The following is a 26,142-nucleotide window of genomic DNA, read 5'->3' on the forward strand; positions in this document are numbered from 1 at the left end:
TGCCCACTTAATAGTCGACCAAACATCAGTCAACCAGAAAGGTCATTAGTCGGCAAGATTTCATTGGCAGCTTAGTCCCAGAAAAGAAAAACAACCAAACAAACAAACAAAAAAGAAAACGTAAAACTCTATCAGGAGCTGCACCTTGGTACCTGCGGTTATTCCACAGGCTAGTTAATAACATGTCGGGCAGGAAATCCAAAGTGTGGGATCATTTTGAGAAGGTGAAGGACAAACCCAAGGTGATATGTAAACTCATCTTCACTGGTCGACTACAAACATGACGTATCATCTGAAACATGGAAGTAGCTACATGCCCATTAGCCACTTAGCACAATCATTACTGCTTTGCCGACAGCGTCATTAACAGGCGGCTCGCTCAGTGTGTGACGTGCACTTGTAGATAAAATATAGGCCTATATTAATGAAGGGTCATTTGTACAGTTTTGTATTTCTCTGTAACGTAGCACAGTGTTAACAATGTTACTGATACTATTCTTTCTCACACCTTCAACTCAAACCATTGTGTTGCCCCACCCAAAATATATCATTTCATAATTAAATTAATATCGTAAACAAGCCGGCGACTAGTCGACTAATGGCCCTAAATGTAACTATTGGTCGACTAATTCTTGGTTGGGGGCAGCCCTAGACTACAGCACGCACACACAGGGAGCATGACTTCATTCTCTACTTAGGATGCCACTACTCTACTATTTATTTCTTTACATACAAAATAGTGTTTTGCTGCTATATTAATGCTCTGAATGTCGAACACAGCTCCTTTGAGTACCTTTGGATTCAATAGTCCCATTTACACTCGTCATTGCAGGTGTTTCATATCCACATAAAATCCCGGAGGGACTTAATACACTTCTGTTTCCACTTAGCCACATTTAGCCAGATCACAAATGTGATTGTAACACATCTTTGCCCTGCCAAGCAAAATGATAAGTAGCTTAAGAACCACTCCAGTGTAGGGGGTGGTAGTAATGCATCTCAAACTGAAGAAGAAGAATAACCTGTGAACTTTAGCACCTCTGTTACTGACGTAAGTGCAGCTAGCTAGCTAAAAACTATCCTTAAACATATGGATGATTCTCATGAATAGCCTAAGAGGGAGTAAAAGGTATTATCATATTCACAGGCTGTCATTCACACCATGCACACAGATCACAGAGTGGGTACGTGGGTTAGTGTAGCTGGCATTACCTGGTACTTTCACAGACCACTTACTGAACCAGTTACACTTACACAAGTAACATTCAATATGTACCAAATCAACCCAAGATGCATCAAGTGACCAAGTGTAAATGGGGTCAAAGGACAAAGTTCCATAATGGGATCACTTTCAGTGTACAGTAATATTATCGATGCTGACCGGAACATCACCTCTCATCTTCCTGACATTCAACCTAATGGACATTATTATGTTGTTACAACCAAATGGAAAGGAATGCAAGGAAAGACATGAAATTACTACAGGAACATCAGGCTGAAGAAGGTTAAAGCACAAATTCATAACCTGCAGCACAAAAACTACATTTTTAAAGCCAAAAAGCAACATTAGAATTACATGGAGCGGCTGTGCTGCGATGGGATTTATTTTTTTTTTTGGTGGAAAAAGGCAGAAATGTCTTTCCCTTCACAAGAGGGCTCATGGAAATTGAGCAGACAATTGTTTATTCAAAGGTGTCACCATTGCCTTTAGCCAGGGGCATGTTTCCCGTCATCTGAGGCCAAACAACCCTTTGAGTTAAAACATGGAAAAAAAGCTTTGATTCACAGGATATTTGTCAGAGATTCAGGCTTTTAATTTAAAATTCATATTCAGTGGCTTCTATTAAAATGCATCTACTGTAGATCAAATGTAAAACCGCAATAGATTTCATTTAGTGAATTATCTCAAACTGGAGATTTAAAAAGGTTAAAAATATTCAATTTTTTGGCATGTAGTAGTCATTAATTATCACTTAAAATGTTCATCCTAGGGCTGGCCAGTATATCAAAATTATAACAATTTTAGCCCCTGTTACATTGCCAGATTTTCCGCAAATGTTGGGCTGATTTGCCGGCCAGCTGCGAGCGTTTATACACACAGGGGCGGAAAGACGAGTTGATCTGAGGCACCCAAATTTCCGCTTCGGAGGGTAGTCATATTGGCAGAATACTTTAAGTTTAAACAGACCAAGGCAGCCCTCCGCAACGGGAGGGGCTGTTGATGACTTGTGGGAGGAGCTGTTGATGACGCCACACGTGTGAGCCACTGGCGGTGGATAAACAGGAAACAGCTGATAGCAGGAAATAGCGAGCAGCTAGTAGCAAGAGGGAAACGCAAACTGGCAGACACTGTAAAGATGAGCAACTGGGTAGACAAGGAATAGCGCGCCTTCCTTGCACTTGCAAATGAAGAGGCCATTAACCGCCAGATGACGGGGACGGTAAAGAACAGAGCGATTTACGAGAGAATCGCGGCCTGACTCGCCACAGCTTCCCTCCCACGTCACTGTTTACATCACAAGCTGAGCTACATGTTTTGTTACTTGCTCACGTCCCCCATTGCCCCGAAAAAGGCGCATTCTGTATGAGCAACAGTAGGTAGATGGCAATTTTCCGCCCTCCCCAATTTTGTTTTTATACTGCCAATGCTGAAAAAAGGCTGATTGGGCTTTCCTGTAAATTTGCACAATTCCTATCTAAAAAGGGCAATTGTAATATGACACTAGATACCGTCTTTTCCTGGTTTAAAAGGCTGTATCACAGTAAAGTTGTAAAGTGGTAAAGATGTGATATTCTTAACTTACCAGACCGTTGTAGTTGTTCTATTATTTGCCTTTACCCACTTAGTCATACTATTCACATTACTGATGATTATCTATCAGAAATCTCATTTTGTAAATATTTTTGTGAACCAATAGTCAACCTTACAATCGAAATATTGACATCAAGGTATTTGGTCAAAGATATCGTGATATTTGATTTTCTCCTCATCACCCAGCCCTGGTTCATTCATTCATACCAGTTTATAGAACACGTATGTAAAACGTGTATGATGTGCTTGTTAACTCAGAACTGAGTGGTGACATCAATTACCGTAAAACTTCAATTAAAAGCCTAGTCCCAATTAAACGCCCAGTCCCCTTTACTAGCCTGATGTAGCTACACATTGTGACAAATAAAGGCCTGTCTCAATGAGAAGCCTGGTCTGGTTGTTTGTTCTTTGGATGTATAAAACCAGCTACTCACTTTAGCAAACATTAGTTAATTGTTCAGTTTGTTCATAAATGTTTACACCTTTGTTAGTATGGAGATGCTTCATATTGTTAGCTCGGTTAGATTCTCTATAATTCAATTGTTCAGTTCATTTTACTAAAACTATGAGCACCAAAACATAATGCACTCAGATTTACTGGCATGGTAAACAAGATACAAAAAAAAGGTGGTGACTTGCTACTTCTGAAGCTATCATAAAGTTAAATTATGTGCCCATTCCGCGATTACCCTGTAAGTTATTCATATTTCTTTCATATTTAGGATTTTAAAAATATAAATTAATCCAAGTTGGGAGTACTGCTTTAACTGGATAAAGTGTCAGTATGTTGGGTGTCGTAATCCTAGGGATAAAATGAATGACTCATTATTGAGATATCATTTGAAGCCTTATTTTTATACAAGTAATATTCATAGAGGTTTAAATAAACAATTTGTATTTCCCTGTGTTTGCTGAGCAACAGTTTTGTGTGAAAGGGATTAAAGGCCTGTCCCAAACATAGGTCTGTCAATTGCGGTGAAATAAGCAAATAATAGCCTGGGCTATTAATTTAAGTTTTATGGTAAATAGCAACAGTTTCCTTAATGGTTAAAACAAAAAAAACTATCAGTCTGAATGACAATACAAAGGTTGCTTACATGTTTCCAGCATCACAGTAGAGGTGATGTCAACTACTGAACACACAGCAATGATTTTTTGTCCTGAACCTTTCTTTCACCCTGCCTTTCAGGTCAGGAAATTGAGTCAAAAAGAAGCTAGGGTGAATTGCTGACTAATTAATGAGAAAAAGAGAGAGAAACACACAACATCAAGAAAAAAATATGGCTGAACAACATTAGACATTGCTGCCGTGGAGCAGAAAGAATCCCCCTGTGACATATTCAGGGCCAGACTGCAGCTGACCACTCCTCTGAGAAAAATGAGATGTTAAAGTCACTGCTCCTGTTTATATCAAAAGGATACTTGCAGGCTAGTTGGCAAATAAGAAGATGGGAAGATGGAGAAAACACAATCTGGCTCCACATTTACGGAGGGATGTTTAGTGTGCAGGGAAGCAAAGAGTCTGTTGAGCCACTGTGCATGTGTTAGTTTGTTGTCTGTGGGAGCTTCGACAGCTCTGCGGTGAACTCTTTACACCCTGCAGATGTCCTCATCATTACAATGCCAGATTCATTCAAGATAGTGTACACAAGGTAACAGAACTCAACACTTAACAGTTATATCAATATATAGTGCACAACAGCGTATCAACTGATGTTTCAGTGTGAAAGACTTTACAGAAGGTTGTGTGCTAACCTTAGAGCACAAACATGGCTGAATACTGAACATGTACAGACTATTATGTGAAAATTTCTCTGCGTGTTGAAGCTCAATGTTTTATGACTCAATCTAGCAATTTGTGCCAAAAAATACAGGCTGAGCAAAGTTGTGTCGTCAACTTAAAGCCTACACGAGGCTGCTAGCTGTGGTCATGTCTTCATTCTGAATTATTTATGTTGAACACTTTAGAAAATAAAACTGTCACATTGCAGGAAAAAACATTGCCGAAATCAAGATGTTTTCCCCTTATATATGACTCAGAGTGGGAAGAAGGAGAAACATCTTAAAGCTGACATTTTCACTGTCATATATGGTCCGACAGTATATATAGCATGTGAGTAATATGACCTCAATCTGAACAGTCACATCTGATTTCATTCAATTTTTATGTGTGTTAGTAGAGGGATAATGGAGGTGTAGGTGTTAAGCAGATGGACAGTGGTCACTGATTTGCCTTAATGTGAGTGACATATCCGGTGCAAAGAAAGCAATTATGTTTTTTTTTAAGGTATTACATTAGTATTTCTGCATAGAGTGTTACATCTTTGTTCTGTTTTTTCGTTTTTTAAATGGAAGTGTTAAGTCAGAACAAAACGATGAAGCTTGCAATATGAATGTGGCCATTATTGCCTTGAACGTCCTGCCAAACAATTTACTTTGCGGCAGTATTTCACTGAGGTCGCTGCTTTAGTGTGTCTCATTAAAGAAATTGAATACAGCATGATGTAGAGGAGAGGGAAAGAAACAGACAAATGCTCTCTCATAACTAAACAAAACAACAGATCGATTTCCACTGACCTCCAAAACGACATACCGTATATGACCGGCTCCAAAACGACATATATTACAGTCCAAATGGCTGCAGTTGCCATTATACTTGAAGACTTCATGGTTAGGTTTAGGCAATAAAACTAGGTGGTTAAAGTTAGGAAAAGCATCGTGGTTCGGCTTTAAGTAAGTCCTTTTACTATAAACTGAATGTCACATTAGAGGTCACCCTATAATAAACGTAAGTATGGGTCATAATCTGCTGCTTGACCGTTGGTCAGAGCGACCAGAAACAGTCATATGATATGTGTCTATTGAAAACTGAATAACAGACCAGCTTTCCGTTGTCTGGGTTGGCTATCCTCTCTGAGATTCATGCACATGCTTTGGCATTAAACCCGCATTCCTTTGCCACTCTCACAGTAAACTCTGGGATCTTCCAGCGTCCAAGTGACCAGCACACATATGAACTAATCACTCTTCTCAACAGACGTGTTGTGTCCTGACAGCATGACCGCCAACCGCCACACCTGACGAAACACATGCCGCCAAGGGTTAACACATCTCCAAGACACCATTACCGAGAGGAGACAGGAGCACACAGCTCGCGCACAGCGAGGTGCTGCAGGGTCCACATATCTGTCAGCAATCACATCTGCCCCTCACAAGGAGAACCCTAATGGTTACACATTTGATGGCTTGTTTCTGTGCCTGTGTGCTGCTGAATTGTCCACCCTGAACAGAACACGTTTGCATTTTAACTGACACAAGTACTGGCCTCCAAAATTTAAGCATCGTCACTCATTGTCCCTTTATTGGTTCCTTACTCTCTCTGTAATAAAAAAAATGGTTTTAAGCATTTTGTTATTTATTAAGAAAGTTTTACACACCACACAAAATAAAACTCTTCCTTACCTTCCTGCCCCCTCTCAAACACATCCCATGGGATAAAATTCTGACAGTGTCAGAAATTTGGGGTGACCATCTCACTGTGTGACAAACAAACAGACGGACAGCAGCTCACCATGGAGGCAAAACGAAAAAGAAATGTGTGGGATTCCAGCAAAGAAGAAGATCTTGTCAGGTTGTGGCAGCAGAAGCCTTGTCTGTGTGATGTGTCTTCCAGGTCTGACCATGGTCACGTCAAGAAGGATGAAGCTTGAAAGGAAATATCGGCAGAATTGCAGCTGCCAGGTGAGCAACCTAGACGCAGACACCTCGCAGTATATAGTGCCCACAAAACTTTAGGTAATTTGATGTGACCCTCTATGCTGTGCTTCTCAGTTTAAGAAGTAATAACCCGCGCAGCACCCTTGCGCAGAGAAGCTATTGCATTTTACGTCGTAGCCTGCATTTCAGTAGGCCTTGTCATCGTACAGTCTGCATACATCAAGCTTGATGTCGTACCCAAGCTTATTAGATCCATGTCGCACAGTGTATCTGCACTAAACTTAGAAGATTGCTAAAATCTCACAGTTTGGAGGAGGCTTAAGTTAGTCTCTCACTCAGATGTACTCTCAGGTACTGAAATATGGCACTGATATAAGGGTGCTTTCACACCTGCCCTGTTTGGTTGGGTTCAATCGAACTTAAGTTTGGTTGCCCCCTAAAAGCAGTTAATTCGTTCACATTACGGTGCACACCAAATCAACTGAACTGAGACCTTCTTGAAGAGGTGGTCTCGCTCTCGTTCCAAATGAACTCTGGTGCTGTTTGTTTGTGGTGAGAACGTGGTCCGACCTCGATCTGAACCAACTGCAGTCACATTACACGTTATTTGGGTTAAACATGAGCACGTTGCAGTCCTTAATATGCACATTTGGCGCATCCAATGCATCAAAACATTGTTTTCTAGTTGGAGCCGCGCCTCGTTTTCAAACTGTATGGTTTGACTAAAATAAACAATGACAGCAATATAGTCCACGATGAGCAGCGCTAAAATCAACCTGCGTAGCTGTCCCTCCATTGTGACATTAGAAAGTGTCACATTTATCTTGCAAGTGTACTCTTCTTCAACGTTTTGTTCACTTCCTGGATTTTTCCTACATTGAAATTCTGACCAATCAAAGTAGCTTCCTTGCGCAAGGCATTTGATCTGGTCCGCCTGTAAATGCTGCTGTGAGAACACGAACCAGCTCTAGGCAATTATGCAGCTTTGTAACAAAATGAGTTCCTGATTCGGACCAAAGCAAGACAACTCTAGGTCTGAAAGCAGCCTTGTGGACCGTTAATCAGTACATGGTAGTATCTTTGTAATTTAAATTTGCTCCATTAAAAGTATCGAGTGCGGTACCCAACCCTTATGAGCACAAAGCTATAAAAGAAGCTTTGAGAAATCAAGATCTTTCATTTGAGTGTGTTCCAATAGGCATCCTATTATGGTTTTCCATAATCGCTGGCTGTCAGACAGATAGTCAGACATTAAAACATTTTCAGCCGACTTACTCACTTGCTGTTTCAAATCACCGTCACTTTAGATCACTTTTAGATCTTAGTCATTTCTATCTATGTCTTTTAACCGGATGACAGATTGAAGTCATCAGATGTCTGGATTCTTAACGTTACCGGCAGCTCGCCGGTTCCATCCTTTCCATTTCCTCCGTTTTAAAACAGAGCTTCTAACAAATGGAGAGATCGTCTATGACACTAAACACATCATTTAGCTGCATTTTAGTCATGCAAAGTTTACTTTATCCCCGGTGTAACAGCTGACAGTGTGGCTGATTCTACACCCTGATTCCATTGCTGCAGCTCAGAATAACATCAGACACCTGTGTGACAATTACTAGAAATAAAAAGATTGTCCTTTATTAAAAAATAATTCCATGCTGGCTCCTGTGATTTATAAATGCAGCATATCAGTCATATAGACCTCATCAGCTGGCGACTATTTTCACCCAGCCGGACAGTGCATGCACTTGTGGAAAACACTACCTATCTATAGTTACTTACAGGAAGTGTCCATCTATAAAATGTCTAGCAGCAGTGTTCAGCAGCCATAACAATTATGAGAAAGACACTTAGCCCACTGTGAAACATGGGCATTAAAAAGCTCTGACCAATTAAAGACGACTGGAGGTTAAGAAGGTCGGTCAGGAAATGATGCTAATATCATGACTTGGATTAAATGTCATACAATAACAATAACCTTCAGCAAATTACTTGTTAGGTTTTGACAAGAGGGGATGACACTCTGGAGGGAGGACATAGACTCTGGCCTTTTAATTTGATAGAGAGTGATGGTCGGGTATGGGAGCAGGCCACGGCGCACATGATTATTTTTTTTTTCTCCCACCTGCCCTGGACTCAGAGGTGCCCCTGTCATGGTCACCGAAATTAATGTCAAGTTAATTCTGCAACAATTACAACCCCACTGGCTCTGGCTCCTTTTAACCGCAGACATTGGATTATTTCTTTCCAACAAAAAAAAATATTGTTTCAAATTTGTTTTTCAGAGTGAAACAAAATATGGTATTAGAAGTCTTGAGATTTCCTCACAAAAAGATGTTTGCTCTTGTACAATCTGTTGTCTTTTTATGTGCAGTGTCAAGTTTATGAGTGTGGGACTATTTTCCAATAGTGTGATCAAACTGCTATTTCACAATCTTTCCCTCTACATCATCTCTCTTGCAACCTCTACTATCTCCCTCTCCCTTTTTGTCAGACCGCACTAATACAAAATACATCTGTAAACTGCTTGCAGCTTGTTCCATATTTATGCGCACACATGTCTGGCAACAGCATCGCCTTGCACTCGAATGTCACTGGTCACTTCAGCAGATGCTCAGAACAGTTTAATAATACAATAACATGGAGCCGAGCCAGTATTCCTCTGCATCAAAGCATAACCTAGTTTAGCTATCCTCTCCTGTCATGTAGGTCAGGCCTCATGCAAAAATGATTCTCTCTCATTTCTTGTCCATCTGAAATAAGGGCTAATACAAGAGGAATGAAGAAGCCGAAGCCATGCTGAAAATTAATGGGAGCTCATGAATAGGTAGCCTGTCTTGAACTGTTAATGAGAGGAAAGTCAGTTTTGCTAAGCAGATCGCACTAACCCGAGATCCGCGTGGAGTTTCTCTTGACAACTAACCAGCCTATTTTACATTATTCATCCCTTCAGAGGATGTGTTTACACCCAATAACCTATTTTAACTCTCATGGTTTTGAGTGCTCTGATGTCCTGTTTTCTTATTTTTCCCACTCAGCATTCATATCGAAACCCTTTACCCTCCCTGCTGGACGCTACAGTGGGAGTAAAAAAGCCACCGGTGCTTTGTGTCTGACTCTGCTCAGACTGAGGACACAAATTCAGACGCCCAGATGGAGAGCAATGTCTTTGCTTTCCTTAACAGCATTCTAATGCAGGTTAAACAATATGCCCTCCATTATGGCACATATTCTTAGATATGTACTTGCATACTTAAAGTGACAGTTCACCCCCAAATCAAAAGCACATATTGTTCCTCTTACCTGTAGAGCTATTTATCAGTATAGATTGTTTTGGTGTGAGTTGCCAAGTATTTGAGATATTAGAGATGTCTGCCTTCTCTCCAATGTAATGGAACAAGCTAACACTCTGCTCAGATGCTTAAAGCACCAAAAAAAAAACACATTTCAAAAACTCAACAGCGATGTCTCTTTCCAGAAATCATAACTCGGTCACTCTAAGCTAGGGGTGGGCGATATGGCCCTAAAAATACCACGATATTTCAGGATATTTTTGTGATAACGATATTCTTGACAATATGACAAATTAGTGAACAACAGTAACTCAAAGTGAGATTCAGATCCTGTATACAATATTGATAATTCAACAAAATACACATTTAAACAGCTCCCAAATACAAAAAATGTACCCTGGGATCTATACGTATATAAAAATCAACAGGTGATTTCCTTCTCTTTTATCAATAATCCTAAATGAATGAGTTGTTTTTTTTCCACCTGGACTTTTATGCTCTGCCATTTCTCCTCTAATCATCACGCTGTAACCTGTGACAGACTATCGTGGGTTCAAATATGTATAGTGATTTGTCGAACCGCGAGCATCACGTAGCTTTACATTACCAAAGGTTTATGACAAAATCACTTGACGACACCGACTCCCGTATGCAAACGGCGAGACAGAAGAGGGAGAGATGCTGTGCTGCTGCCAGAGGAGCTACTGAATGAGTTCCCTCTGAGCAGTAAGTGGCTACAAGGGTCTGAGAAGTCCGTGGCTGTTCATAAAACATTCAGGAAGCCACAGTTTATTCCACACCACTGAAGCTGCACCTCTATTTACAACCACCACAAAGTCGGTAATATAGTTGCCTTCAGCCATGCGTGTCGTTGCCATGGGTCACAATATGACATCAACGTCAACAAGTCAAAATGTTGTGTCAAAGTGTCACAATATGAATTTTTCAACTAAACAAAATGGCACATCCATACTCTAATCCACAGATCTTGTTGTGAGAAGTTAAATGTAGGAACTATTTTCTTTTTATGCCTCCAACCATAACTCCGCACAGAAGGAGGTGTGCATCTACTCATGGACAAGAGACTAGTGCTACTAGTGTGACAGCTAGCAAACATCAATGGCGTCCTCCTCAACTGAGCTACAATGTGAGCTAGCTCAGTGGTGCTAGCTGAGCTTGCGGTAGATGCACATTTTCATTTGCATGATGATACAGTTGGCAGGTGTAGTTTGGTAGAAAGAAAATAGTCCCTACATGAAACTGCTCACAACAAGGTTTGTGGATTATCTTGAGTAACCAGGTCATGATTTCTGAAAAGAGACATTGCTGTTGAGTTCTTCAAATGTATTTTTGGTACCTGGAGCACCACAAGCTGAGTGCCATCTTGTTCCATTATATCTTAGAGAGGGCAGACATCTCTTTGGCCAATATCTCCAATACTCAGCAACTCACACCAAAACAATCCTGACTGACAAATAGCACTGCAGGTAAGAGGAGTGATATGTATTTTTGGGGGTGAGCCTGTCCCTTTAAGCTTCTTTCATTTCAGCACAAGTGTGTCTCTGGTAATATAGGAAGGAAAATAATATGCACTGAATTCCTTATTCTTACCTCCCTGGTTTTCATTTAGATTCTTGTTCTTTCATGAAAATACTGCATATATTTAGGGAATTTAATCATATTTAATGTGCAATGCCATCTTTTCCTTTCAACAGTTATATCTACCACTGGCAAGAAGGATGCGAGGAGTAATTTGTTTTCATTTGTTTTGCCGTAACTAAGTAAAGCATTTTTGAGACCGTGATTTATACTTTACAATTGAATTTAAGCAAAATTCAAACTGATGTTTCTTAGGCATTATCTCATATATATTTCCATACAGTAACTAATTTTTCACAATTGAGATTTAAAGTTATTGAGAAGTTTTTGGAGCAAACTGTTCCACTGAGAAACATTTAAACTCTTTATTAAAAGTGCAGCTAAGCTTCTAGGAACAGATGCTATGGAAGCTTTACATGCCGGTTGCATCCATAAAACACAATTACGTCGTCACGGTGACAGCTACTGTACACTGTGATGACTACTCTTCCCATGTCTGACTCTTCTTCATGTAATCAATCTGCGCATACTAACACCTCCTACCACACCTGTCACTATTACACTTCCCACCTCAGTTCATCACCTGACCCTCACAGTCAGCCTCAGCGTATATTGTAGATGACAGCAATAAGTCACTTGTGATGGATGGCATATGCTGATATCACTTTACCTAAAGGGACAGCTCACCCCAAAATTGAAAATACATATTTTTCCTCTCACCTGTAGTGCTATTTATCAATCTAGATTGTTTTGGTGTGGGTTGTCAAGTGCTGGAGATATCGGCTGTTTCCAATATAATAAAACTAGATGGCACTCAGCTTGTAGTGCTCAAAGCCCCCCAAAAATACATTTGAAAACATTAACAGCAATGTCTCTTTCCAGAAATCATGACCCCATTACTCAAGATAATCCACAGACCTTGTTGTGAGCAGTTTCACATAGGAACTATCTTCTTTCTACTGAACTACACCCGCCAACTGTATCACTGCGCAGAAGGAAGCGTGCATCTACTCATGGATGAGAGGCTTGTGCTCATGACAGCCAGTGTGATGTGGACTTTTAAAATACATGTAAACATGTTGGTCTAATCTCTCAAGACAGATTCTGCAATTTACATTGTAGAATCTGTCGACAGCCCTGTGTCAAAGATGACTGGGGGGGGCTTTGAGATGAACGATGCTGCGCTTTAGCCAGTCACAATGGAGGGAGCGTGGCCGAGACGTGCAGGTGTCCCCAGGAAATGTGTACCTACAGAAACAGCAAGCTCCGCATCCATAGCGACCGCTCCACCCAAAACGCCGTCTCGTCAACGTGAAAATTTTTTTTTTTTTCCAGCGGATGTCTTAGTTACAACATGATTGAGCTAACTGGAGTAGTTTCATGTCGTATCCGACAACGGGAGGCTTTTAACAGATGACGTCCTGATGTTAGCTTTGTTAACTGTCCCTGTCAGCTGCAGCCACTGATGCTTTCTAGACATCGTGATTTCCCATAACTGAATAAATACCACACACAGCAACACAAAACTGCTTTGCTAGCTCAATCGTGTTGTAACTAAGATATCCGCCGGAGAAAATATTTTATTCATGGACCGTTTATTGAGTTATTACCTTATTTTTATACAGTCGGTGGTTATTACAGACACCGCTAACGGCTAACGTTAACAGCTAACGGTTAGCCCAGCTAATCTACGATAACCATGTTAATTACAAAACATGCACACAGAAATAGTAATGTTTGTTCAGTCATCGTGTTTATAGACTTAACAAACATTAGATTAGTCTACATGGTGATATAGTGACGTGAAAAATGTGATATATAGCTAAACTCTGCTGGTTTTCTACCCGAAGTACTTGTAAACAACACGATGATTCCCTGGGGGCACTGCCAGAAGTGAAGGGTGTGAGCGATCGCCGAGGCCCCTGCACTTCCGTTAGTTGAAAAACTCCGGGCTGTGCCTCCAGAGGTAAAGGAAGAAAAAAAAAAGTGTTTTGTTTTTTTTTTTTAACCGATGGATTATTTCCAGATTGATGTTGGTCTGACTGAAATCGTTCTAAATCAAATTTATCAAAGTCGGACCAACCACACACAGATAATGTGATTGGGAGTCTAATTACTCCTGCATGTATACAATTGGACCCAAACTGGCCGTGGCACTCAGCACATGCTCCACAGTGTCCACCTTGGGCTGCAACCCAGAAGTCGAAAACATTAAACACTTAACAGAAGAAGCAGCAACTCACAACATGGCAAAATCTACATCTACATATGCCTCGTGCTTTTAATAATTGTATGTCCTTTTATATTGCATCTATTTTGCCTCAGGTTTTAGCACTGAATCACAAATTTCATGATCATTACATACTTGTTACTAAAAAATCATGTTAAAATAATTTCAATGTGTGTAATGTGTTCAAAGTCTTTTTTATTGTATGTCTTTTTCCTTTTTTTGTGCTGTTTTTTGGTTTGCTTTTTTGTACTTCGTTGTATTTTAGGTAGCCTTGTGTAACATCTTGGCCAAAGAACTACACATGAAAAATAGCTTTTTGGCTAATTTGTCCGTCATGGTACCAGTTTCCGCTAGCTAACTGTAGCTAACTTGTTTGTCAGTTGTTTGGTCTGTGATGTAATAGGTTAACTGGAAAAAGGTCCAATACCAACAAGCTAAATGGGGGCCTATCACCACCAATCATAGCAGAGTCGGACATACTTAGGTCAATAAATTACTTCCAGCACAAGGACAGAAGTCCAATTAAATGGCCTACTCAAGCTACACCTTTTATTTGAGTGTGAGATGTAAACATTAACAGTGTCTCCCTTGGCTGAGCTGTAATATTAAAAAGTTTTTCAAATGTTTTATTTTTGTTTTGTTTTTTTTGGCACTTTGAACACTACAAGATGAGTGCCATCAAGTTCCATTATATTGGAGAGAAGGCAGCTATCTCTGAGCCTGATATCTCCAACACTCGGCAACTCACAACAAAACAATCTAGACTGATAAATAGTACTACAGGTAAGAGGAAAAGCATGTGTTTTTGTTTTTGTTGGGGTGGAGTATCCTTTAAAAGCCCTTTTTATTCTGATCTGCCTAGTTTTGGACACCGTATCTATGATCCAGTGTCACAAAAATAAATCAAAACTCAGAAATTAAAAACCAAAGCTAACAACTGGCTTTGGTTTCATGTCATGAAAGATACACAGAGTTAGTGAAAACAACAATCAAAACAGAGCGTGATAGCTTAACAAGGAATGCATTTGTTATTAGGAGAGTAAAGCCCTGGGTGCCCTTTCGGCAGTGTTTGCAAACCCACTGTATCATTAGTGCTGAAGTACAACTTCTGACTGCAGCTTTCTTTATCTTGTAACTGCTTGTTACTCCTGGGTCTGTGATATACATTAGTATTCCTGCATGTTGATAGCCTATTGTGCTCAATTGCTGAGCAAATTGCTCAATCAGTTGGCTGCAGATTGAATTTGCTCATGACAGTGTGTGGTGTAAATATCCTGCTGTTACATTTCCCTCAAAGTGATAAGTGGAAAACATATAATGCATATTTGCTAAGATTAAACGGCATGCTGAAAACACACTTATACCACAAAAAAGATCACTCCATAGCAAAATATGACACAAAGAGCTGTCAAATAGTCATGTACGTGGAGAAAACAGAGCTGCTGTACGTCTAAAGGTCAGTCACTTGTTTACAGTATTTGGACAAACGACAAGAGTCTGTATTTTTAGACGCGACAATGTTGCAGGTCTACAAATAGTGTTTTCAGCTCTAAACCAATCTCCTGTAAATCTGTCAACTGCTGTTGTCCCTACAGTGAAACACACACACTACACTTTGCTACTGTGAACTGAACGCAGCGGAAACATACAACCAGAGGCATCTCATCCGCTGACGGCACTCAGAGATTTGAAGGCTGCATCTCTGGCATAAAACATCAGAGACAATCATAGACGTGACATTTCTCACTCCCCCACACCACCACAACCCCCATCGACACCCGAGAAGGCTCCCTATGGCTCTTTGTTGTCTAACACTCAGCGGGTACAGATGCCTGTGCACAGACAAAGATGGCCTCCTTTCTACTTTGTTCAATGGTTATTTCATTTAAAGTGTCAGTCCAAGACTGGAAATACTGGCAGTTGGTCAGAGTCAGAGGGGGGCTTGTCACGGTGCTCTTTGAAGCATCAGAGGGTGTAATTTGCAGGACGGAGGTTGTCAGAGGCCAAAAGAGAAGGGAATACTGATGACAAAGTGACCTCACAAGCTCAGATCTTGCAGCCTGATTTAAAATGAATGTAAATACGGATGATCAAACAGTCACAGTTACAGCTGAGAGATACGCTGTAAGAGATTGTGCTTTACAACAATCTTAGAACAATCAAAGGCCATCTGGCATGACCCCACTTTCAATAAAATATCTGTTGTTATTACACAGTATATTAAGAGTGTAATGATCCATGGATTGGGGTCAATGTATCCATGATGTGTCAGTGATCAATGGTTCAATGTCTTTTATGCAAAGTGGAAACAGAGATCCATACAGCCCAGCACAAGAAAATGTTCACACTGTATGTTTCTGCAAACCATACTATCATATCAACATTTCTAAGGTGACATAATATGTAAGGTGAGGAGGTGAAGGAGGATAGTGTGGAATGGCATTTCTGTTTGAGATGAACAAACAGCAACGACGGTTGTGTTTTAGTGACCCCTTTCTGCGTTTCCAGTAACTTTTAAGGCTCATTTATGCTCAACGTTAAATACGGATACGGACGGAGCCTTCTGTTCGTGCTCCACGTTCATTTCGTCCGTATTTCTGCACGTTTCCATAAAGCTTACGGATACGGGCCAAATGGAGCAGTACCACCGGGAACCGCGGAGGCAGTGTTGCTGTCACTACCCAATACGTAGCTTTAGTGAGACACGAAGAAGAAATAACAATTTAATTTCTCTCATCGGCAGTACTAGAGAAAAGAATTCTCCGTCCTCCAGTCGCGATGTATTTAACGGCCTCACCAACCACCGCCTCCTTCAACGCTGCCTCTGTTTTTGTCTTTTATGCAAGACGTACATTATCAATATCTCCTCCACAGTCGCCATGTTTGTTTTTGAGTTTGTTGTTGTCATAAACTTTTGATGCTGGGCTGCCCCCTGGTGGATATATTGGTTAACATCCATGCCAACGTAAAGGGCGCATGGAAGTATGTGGGCAGTGACCGTAACATCGTTTGAAACGGACGTATACATTTTCGTACGTAAAGGGAGCATAAATGAGCCCTTAGGCTCCAAACATGGGTGTATTGTCGTGACCCATCGGCGGGGAAGGTGCCATGGAAAAGCGCTGGTTATTGCTGAAACGTCACTGCTTTTTCTGTTAGGATTGGTCCCCCCCAAAATGACTACTTTAAGACAAAACATGTTCTTTTTTCCTAACCTAAGCAATTGACTATATTATTCTAGTGGGCTACCTAAAGTTTAATTTGTATTTAAATATAACTCCATTAACTTTTGGTTTCATACTGGACCCAATCAGCCGACTCCCAGGTGAAAGTCCGATGTTTGTTTGATCCATCCACCTCCATTCCCACCTTCCAAATGTGGACTTCCTTGCCCTTCAAACCACATTAATTGCTTAGAGCATCAACAAATGCTGTCGCCCGGTCATCTCATACTGGTGCAACGGATGCCTCTGTGTGTCAGTGTCTGACGCCCATGGGCCACTGACCAGGTGTCGGTATTTGAGAAGATGGAAGTGAGACCGGGCTGTCAGGAGATGTGACTCAATCCAATGGTGACTCAGAGAAAGTATAAATAATATGTGTAAGTTGGTGAGCTATAAGTACAGGAAAACTCTGCTGGCCATGAAGCTAATTTATGCAATGTGTTTTGTCTGTGAACTTATCATTGAGAAAATCTCCTACTTTTGTTGATGGTCTTGTAGTTAAACCATATTTTATGTGTGTTAGTGGAGTCAGTTTAAAGTAAACTTTACTTTGCTTAACTAGTTACCACTATTTATGATATTTATATAATGAATGAGGTGTTGTTTTTTTCTTTCATTGCCAAAATCAAAAAGACCAGGGGGCAGCTTCTTCTACTGACTTGAGCCAAAATTGTATTATGGCAGACTTTGTGATCAGCATCGTGTAGTTGTCCAAAGAATTGATAAAATATCTATATTTAAGAAACTACTGATTTACACCTCTATACATGATATAAAATGAAATTCACCTGTCTTCTGATTACAAGTGTAGGTTTGTTAGGAGTTTTATCTTCATTTGACAGTTCCATACGTTCGCTGCTATCTTTTACAAGCAGGAGAGGACTGAGTGTTAGTTGGAGAGCAGTGACTCCCAGCTAACCCACTTCCTTTGTATCTTCCTTTGTATCTACAGTATACGTTTCAGTCGCCACTGCCGCATAAGAAACTGTACTAATCCTGAGCAGGAATCACAGCTAAACAGTTGAGTGCCAGCTTGATAAAGGCGTTTATCAATTTATACACCGCAGGACTTATCTCTCTCAGAGGGAACATTCGAGCACCTTTGCTCCACATTACATTATAAGCTCTGTAGCATTAAAAAGTACGGGGGCTCCTACAGGATGTCCTTCCTGCTGTGCAGAGATAGCTGTGATACCACACAATGGGAAATCATTTTTATCTTTTTTTCTTAATATATTGCCACTAATCCGAATTACCTGCTTTTTATTGAGGAGCACGTACTGTACCGCGCAGTGAACTCCCTCTGAGAAATGTTATTAACTGTTTTTGTTGAGAAGATTGATGGCATTAGATGTAATATCTCTTCTCCTGTTTCTCTTTGCAGTATACTTTGCTGCACCCAAGACATTTAAACCCACTCTCGTCTAGTTTCACAAGAGAACAATATGTACTTTTCATATTGTAATGCCTTAAACCATACCCTGATGCCTTTCAGTATACACAAGATGTAAACTGTGGCTTTGCTCTGGTTTCATTCCAGACTTTTATATGCCTGGTCACAACCTTTAGCCAACAATCTCTGCTTAATTAAAACATATTTTCAATGTTGCCTTTTTTCGTTTATCACGTGAAATGAGATGTGTTACAATTTTTAAGACAAAATCTAAAACCTGCATGTGAAAACAACAATTTCACAGAGAGGGTGGGCAACACGGCAAAAATCTTTATCACAGTATATGTAATTTTATATCATGGTAATGGTATATATCACAATACAGTGATGGTTCTGTAAATTCAATTAAGAAATGGTTTTAAATAACTGCACCATACTTCATCATATTTGAATATTTTCTTCTTTTTCTGACCTTTCATACAAACAAATAAAAACTGCCTCACAACACTTAAAAACAGACGACTCAAACCAGTAAAACAAAAATTCTTTCAAACATGCAACTACTTGCAATGCGCCTTCTGCAGCATTCTCCAAACCTGCTGGTTCACACCAATGCAACTAGATGAGATGGTGTATCATCTCTATGCAACAACTCTCTGTACTTCTGTTCCGATTTCCAGCTCTTCAGGCTTATTTTGTGGCTGAATATAATTTGTAGTTTTTTAAAATATGAATGAGGATAGTGATAGTGAGATACTGGCTACAGCTGCATTTGTAGTAGTGATGAAATGGTGAAAAGCAGAAACAAAACGAGCATCAGATGGACTGCATTCATAATAAATACACCACAATAGCATAAGTAAGCAGCGCCAATCAATCAGTGAGTGAGAATGTGTGTGTGTGGAAACAGAGAGCTTAGCAGGGACAGAGAACCTGCTGCAGCAGGTGAACATGCCATCTGCAGTCACTTTGACTTGACCAGCTGACTTCACTACAAGCCAAATGGCTGTAGAAACAGGTGACGAGCTTTACGTTCTAATGCCAGTCCAGCTGAGTTGCAGGTGACACCATCAGCTGGGTTGAGTCAAGCTCAGATGGTCAGTTCACACCGCTGCAACTTTTCTCTGCAACGTTCTAAAACAGTTTTGTCTCATTGCGAATCTTTGGTCTGATCTAGGCTTTAAGGTTCCTGAGAACAATCATTTCAAGTGTTAAAGCTTCCTGTACTTGCAACTTCACTCTCCTCCTCTTTGTCCACCCAAATCATGTAACTGTGTGAGGAGGCTAGATTCCGATAACTCACACCAGAATCCAGCCCTGATTGCAATCAAAATTACCAGAATAAATGTTGGCATTTTACATTTCTTCAAATCACGAATATGTAACATTTGTACATTATGTAGTTGATATGTTTAAACTTCACAGTTCTTTACGTTTCATAAACAGCTCTGATTTGATTTAATTCAAGACAAAGCTAAAAACATCCTTATTTTACAATGCCTACTCCACCCTGTAATGACTGCAACCTATTTTTTAAACTCAAATTTAAATCATTTAAATATTATTTTTATCTTTGCACCTCTTCTGCACTTTTGCTGTTTTTAATGGTAATTTTTTTGTAATTGTAAATCATTTAGTAATTTTACCTTTTATCTTTTTTCTCTTTACTCTTTTCTGTATCCTTTATTATGTTTTATATTTCATTGCTCTGTAAAGCACTTTGAATTTCCCCTGTGTATGAAATGTGCTATACAAATAAGCTGCCTTGCCTTGCCTAAAGTGTGGTTATGTTTAAGCACAAAACCATTTTGTTATGATTAGGTAAAGGTTGTGTTTTGGCTTTAAATACCAGATCGATTTTTTTTTTTTTTTAACCACAATCATAGTTGGAAATGCTGCAATGTGTCAATGTGTTTCTGTTGGTCTCAAACAGTGCTCTCAAGTGGTAAGCAGCTTGGCAGCTGTCTCACCTAAGTTATCAAGCCATCACCATCACCTCCACCTCACGATGACATAGCTCACATACATGTGATCAAAACTAGGTTGGTATGACTCATAATAAATGTCACCCATCTGTGGTTTGCAGAAACATGCAATGCTGACACTTGACTTGACTCTTGCGACTAGGCTGTACATAGAACTGCGGGAGAATCAGTATGAATCAGTATGAAATCTCTGCCAATCGACACACTGATTTCACATGAAATATCAAATAAAAGATATATTCAACATAATTCACACACTGGCACAGTAGTAGTTTTCGGGCATGTAAAATATGTAATATGTGAAAAATATTTCTGTAAAATCAGTTTTCATGTGCTCTCTTGTGTAAAGGTGCAGAAACTCGTCTCCCCTGGACCTTGTAGTCGTCTCCTATTCCTGCTGAGACATAAAGACAAGGCCTGCCACTCAATTCTTTGATTTTTGGTCTTGGCTTATTATGAAAATGATGTCAAATATGAGCAGCACTGATATTTCATCACCTAAGCTTTGACCTTGTCATTCCCCACTAGGAAGCCGGTGCTCAGCACAGCAGGTAGCTGTGAGTAACTAACAATAACTTTCCCCGTGGAGGAATGTAGACTCCGAGCCTGCAGGTGGTGGGGCGGAGGTGCAGCTTCTGAGCAGCAGCAGTAAGTGACAGCATAGCTTTCAGGTGAGCGGTGTGGCAACAACCGTGCAACTTTTTCTAATCTTTCAAAAGCTGTTTTTAAAGGAGACCACAGTTTTTAGAAGGCGCGGGGGCAAACTTTAATGCACTTACTGGCAACATGAACACTTTTATAAGGTTTACTTCAGTTGTTGCTTGACAGATTGTCCTCCCTTTGTCTCCACTGGCTGTCCCGCTGTATCTGTGTGGCGCACTCAGTCTGTGTCTGCCTGCGTGGGTTGTTCTCAGTCTGTTCGTCTGCACACGTCGGTCTCAGTTTGTCCCTTGCTGTGAGCATCTTTCTGTGCTCGCGCCTGTCTGTGTTCATTATTATCTGTCTGTGTGTCAGTGTTAGCTTGGATCGGTTGGGGGTCTTTTTTGTGTCCGAAAATCAAAGCAACACACAGCTTGTTAAAGGTCACAGGGCCAAAAGTTTGCTGTGGATGTGCACAAAGGAAGAAATCTTAAATAACAGTTTTTCTAGTGTTGTGGCCTCACTTATTTTGGCTTAACTACATGTTACACTTTTATTCAATTACACTGTAAATACATATTCGGCGATGCAAATAAATAGTTTTGAAGTTTGAAGTTATGAGCTTGTAAAATGTTGTTTACTGCACCTTAGCCGTGTCACATCCAGTGAAAGAGTGCCTCATATTGCTTTGAGTAAGTAGAAAAAGACCTGGCAGTTCAAGACTTTAACTTCTGATCGTTCGGGGGGCTCATCTCTTCCAACAAGATATGATTAGAATGCATGTTTCAGATCCCTGGATAAACATTAGTTGAATCTTAAGCAGTCTGTTCATTGTTGAGAATAGTGTTTGATGTGCGGCAGGCATAGCTGCAGGATTGTAGCAGTTGTCAAAAACTCTGAACATCTTGACAAACAGGCTGGAGTTACAGAGGGTGAAGATCAATGCGATGTCTCATCTTTAGACTTTGGAAAATACTAACTTTTAACTTAAAATGCGCAGTTTTTCTTTTTAATTTGCAACATTTTGGGTCTCCATCAGATTGGGAGTTTTTGAATTCCGCTTCGTGTCATGCAGAGGGAAGTTTCTGACGCCTGCTGATTATTATCGAGACACACCTGAAAGCACCATTTGAAGGCAGGGATCACTTTATCTGGAAATTAATCTTTATGATCAAAAGACGAGTAGTTTCGGGGTGTCATTGGTAACAACCGTTTTCTGTTGAGTGAAAAGTGTTGATATGCAAAATTAATGTGGGCTCATTAGAATAGTGGGATAATTTTAAAGGTTCCCCGCACAGATGAAAAGCAGGTTATTCAATCTGCAAGCATGTGCTTTTTTTAATAGCCACCCTCCACATCAGTGAAACACTAAATAACAAAAGAAGTTTTTTTGCAAACAGGGTTTAACATTATAATTGAAATGCTATGTTTTATCGAGTAAACACATTCATAAATAAATTCATTAGAGTCTGAGAGATAGTGCCTCAGAAATATATAACACAACACGTATTTCTGAGGTGATTCTCCGACCATTCTCCCCCTTGTCTAAACTGTTGAAGACAGTGACCTTACAGGGGAACACCACCTAAATTAAGAATTCCAATATGTTACATTCATGGCCGAGAAAAGTTCATGGAAAGTTCAATCGATATTTGTGAACATGAGCTGCTCTCCTTCAAAGCCAGCAACCAGAGAAGTAAGTCTTAAATTTGTGATGTCATCAAGTATAAAGTTTGGAGCTGCTCCTTGGACAATGAATGGAGGCCTGATTTTGTGGACCCAAAAAATGTTTTCTTTTTTATGTCTAAATGAGTTTTATTCTGTTGCACTGTTCTCAGCTCTGAAACAGAAAAGGCACCCATATACTCAGAGCATTCAGGTGCTCTCAATGTCATCCAGAATATCTTTCTCAATTCGTTGTCTATGGAGCAGTTACAGACTTTCCAGACTCAAGTAAGTCTATAAGTTAATTTTGCCACTTGACAGTTTCCTACACTGCACACCAGTTGGGTCAGGTGGCAGCTAGCTAACCCTGCCACTCATTCTGCGATTACCATCAGTAGTGCCCACACTCTGGTCTCCCCCAAGGTTGCCCTGGAGAGTACTCAGGTCAATTTTGAGCCCCAAACCCCCTTTAGCACCTTTAACAACTGTTAGCTTTGTTATCACTGTTAGCAGTGTCAGCCTGGTTAATGGTGCTAACATATCCAACAGTGCTAAAGGCATTCTACAGCTCAAAATGAAGCTACTAACTCACCGGGGCCATCTGGTAGGAGACCAGAGGGTGGTTACCATGTTTCCGCAGCAATGCTGTCTTGTTGCCAGCAGTAATCTTCGAATAAGCAGCACGGCTAGCTAGCTCCCACCCAACCCAGGTGGTGCACAGTAAGTGCCCTGGTTTACGTTAGCTAACCAGTGGAGACCGGATGGTGGGCAGTGGGCACTATGTGAACACATGCTAACGTGGCTAGCCATTTGTCTGTCAGCAAAGCCTTTTACATCATCTTTTACATCACAAAACATTCAAATTTCACCACCTCTAAATGAATAGCGCTTTAAAATGCAGCGCTTAAGCTCACTGAATCAGAAGAGCGCCAGACTTAAGGGAAAAGCCTCTTGTATTTCTCATCATTTTGCTTTTATTTTTCTTTAAAACATAACCTGTTAGTTACCTGTTAATAGGTGTCGAGCTAAACTAAAACCAAAACTAACTAAAAATAACCAAAACTGACTGACTGCCTTATATTCGGCTGTTGTAGACCATAGGGATACCATATGACTTTTTAAAATGGTAGTAATTCCCCCTCAATAACATTTAAAATGTAACTACATTTTCAGAACTCAAAAATATTTTTTTAATAACAGATTGGAATGATGAATAAAAATGACAAAAACAAGCCCCATGTTATTAAAACATCTAATTTTCCTCCAAAGGAAAGCAAAACCACAGAAAAATGAAATATTTAATTTGATACAGTTTGTCCTAAGGCAATGAATTACTTGCAATTATTCGAAGTTGTTAATTTCCTCTAGTCTCTGGGTTTAAGGTTTTGCATCAACATAATTACGTCACAGATCTAAATTGAAGGGGCAACATGATTGTCTGTGCGAGGATGGCAAGTCTGAATGAGTTTCTTTCACATTTCTGACAAGCAAGTCACTGGAGACTTTAAACTGCCTTTCTGTGTCAGCTCTTTGATGTTTGGCTTTGTGTTTCACTGCCTTCCACCCAGTAAACTGGATATACTCCAGTCCACTAAAACCCTGAATGGGAATATGCAAAAACAATTATTAAAGTGTTGGAAGACTCCACCCTTGTATGAATGGGGTTGATTAGTTGTGGGATTGCATTAAATCTTAAATATAGCTGGTATTACTGCTACTTAGCTTTCCACTCATTTCCTCAAGCTAAGCTGCTGGAAGTGCTGCACTGCTGCTGCAGAAAGGAATCCAACTGTTGGAGATATAATGGATGATGACATATTCAACCACATTTTATCTGCGACTTCACTTAAGGCATTCCTGTATGAATATACTGCTGAGGGGATTCTGCAAAGAAGGCAAGAAGGATCTGCTGCTACGAGTCAAGCAGCTTCCCTGGGGAAAGATATTGCCAGGGCGGATGGAGAGACAATGATTGGTGAAGCATGAGCATATACTGCACAGCCATGCTCACAGAGATTGAAATTACCAGATATGCTGCAGCACATCAGCCTATACTTGCTTGAATCTATGGCGGATGTTGGACAAATGCTCAACAGGGCCACTCAAACATTGTCTATAGGAGACATGAATAGGGCTCTTACCCTGGCTGAACTCCGGCTGTCTGATATAACTCAAAGCACTACTCCACTATGACTTTGATCCTCTCATATTCAGCGGCCTGGAACAGAATCTCTTACATTTTCATTTTGCTGCTTTCTCTGCATGCCTCTCCAAGAAACACTGGCACAGACCCAAGCTATCATGAGATGCACATGAGTTTACGTCTAATAGCCGTCTTTATGTCATCTTCTTTTAATGAGAGCAGGCTCAATCTGATCTCTGATGCATGGTAATGATAAAAATGAAAGCATTCAAGTTAATCTTTTCTTTTTCCTCTCATTTGTGATTCAGTGCCATCGCTGTAGTGATGCATACTTTGCTCAGACTTCAGGGGTCAGTAAACACTGGTCCTTAGTATCATTGAACTGAAACAAATTAATATAATGTACAGTAAAGCATTACATCTATTATGGATCCACTGAATGTAAAACTGTACATACTAAAACCAATCTTTAAAATAAAAAATTGGCACATAGCTGTAGCTAATACTGATGGTTTTTGTTTGTTTTTAGGGGGTTATTGTTTATTCTCATTCAAACAACTATTCCAATTTCTCGCCAAATCAAAATTTTACAAGAGTACTGAACACATCACAATAACGTTATAATTTACTTTCGCCCAATGCTCATTTTTACTAAACAGAGCTTGAGCTTAATGTGACTCAAAACAGCGGCTAGCTATTAGGTCCCTACACCGCTGCTAAATGCTAACGTTAACTAGCTGTCCTCCTGCAAATTTCAACATAGATTTGTTGTTCATGATGTTACATTATCAGGTAAACAATAAGGTGCGTCCTCTGATGTGAGTTTACTGCATCCATACATCCTGAAAGCGTCCCACGGTAGATCTCTGTTTGTCCAAGCCACATTTTCTATTGTCCCCAGGACAATGGGATACTGTTAGTTTTGAGCCCTACTTTTTAGTCGTGCAAAATAATGTGACACGATGAAAAAGCATCAGCCACTACCATCTGTGAATGTCATCTTACCTGCCAACAGGCTGATGGCAGTCAACAAGGCGAATATAGGCCAATAGCGATGTTCTGTCGGAAAAAAAACGGTGCATCCTTATATTTATCACAACTTACTATATGTGTTTCCTTATCTTTAAGAGTCTAGTTTGGTTTTGCTGTTATTAAAAATGCTGTTTAGGAATACAGAAAAAATGCCACTGACAGACAAGCCTGTGAAGCCAAATTGCCTCAGATTTAACCAAATGTTCCATCCAAACTGAACAGGTGTGTGGGAACCATCGAGTTTTGCTTGGCAATGGCCTTTGTTTAATTTAATTAGCATAATTTAAATATAATGCCAGTGCTTTGAAGCAGCTTAATATCCTTTTTTTCTGTCCCAGATTTTTAGTCAGAGCCCAGTGTGTGTACAATGTACGAGAGCATGCAAATAGTCCACATGCCACCTTTTAACA

Source organism: Epinephelus fuscoguttatus, linkage group LG20 (genome assembly GCF_011397635.1).
Source record: "Epinephelus fuscoguttatus linkage group LG20, E.fuscoguttatus.final_Chr_v1".
Lineage (NCBI taxonomy): Eukaryota > Metazoa > Chordata > Actinopteri > Perciformes > Serranidae > Epinephelus > Epinephelus fuscoguttatus.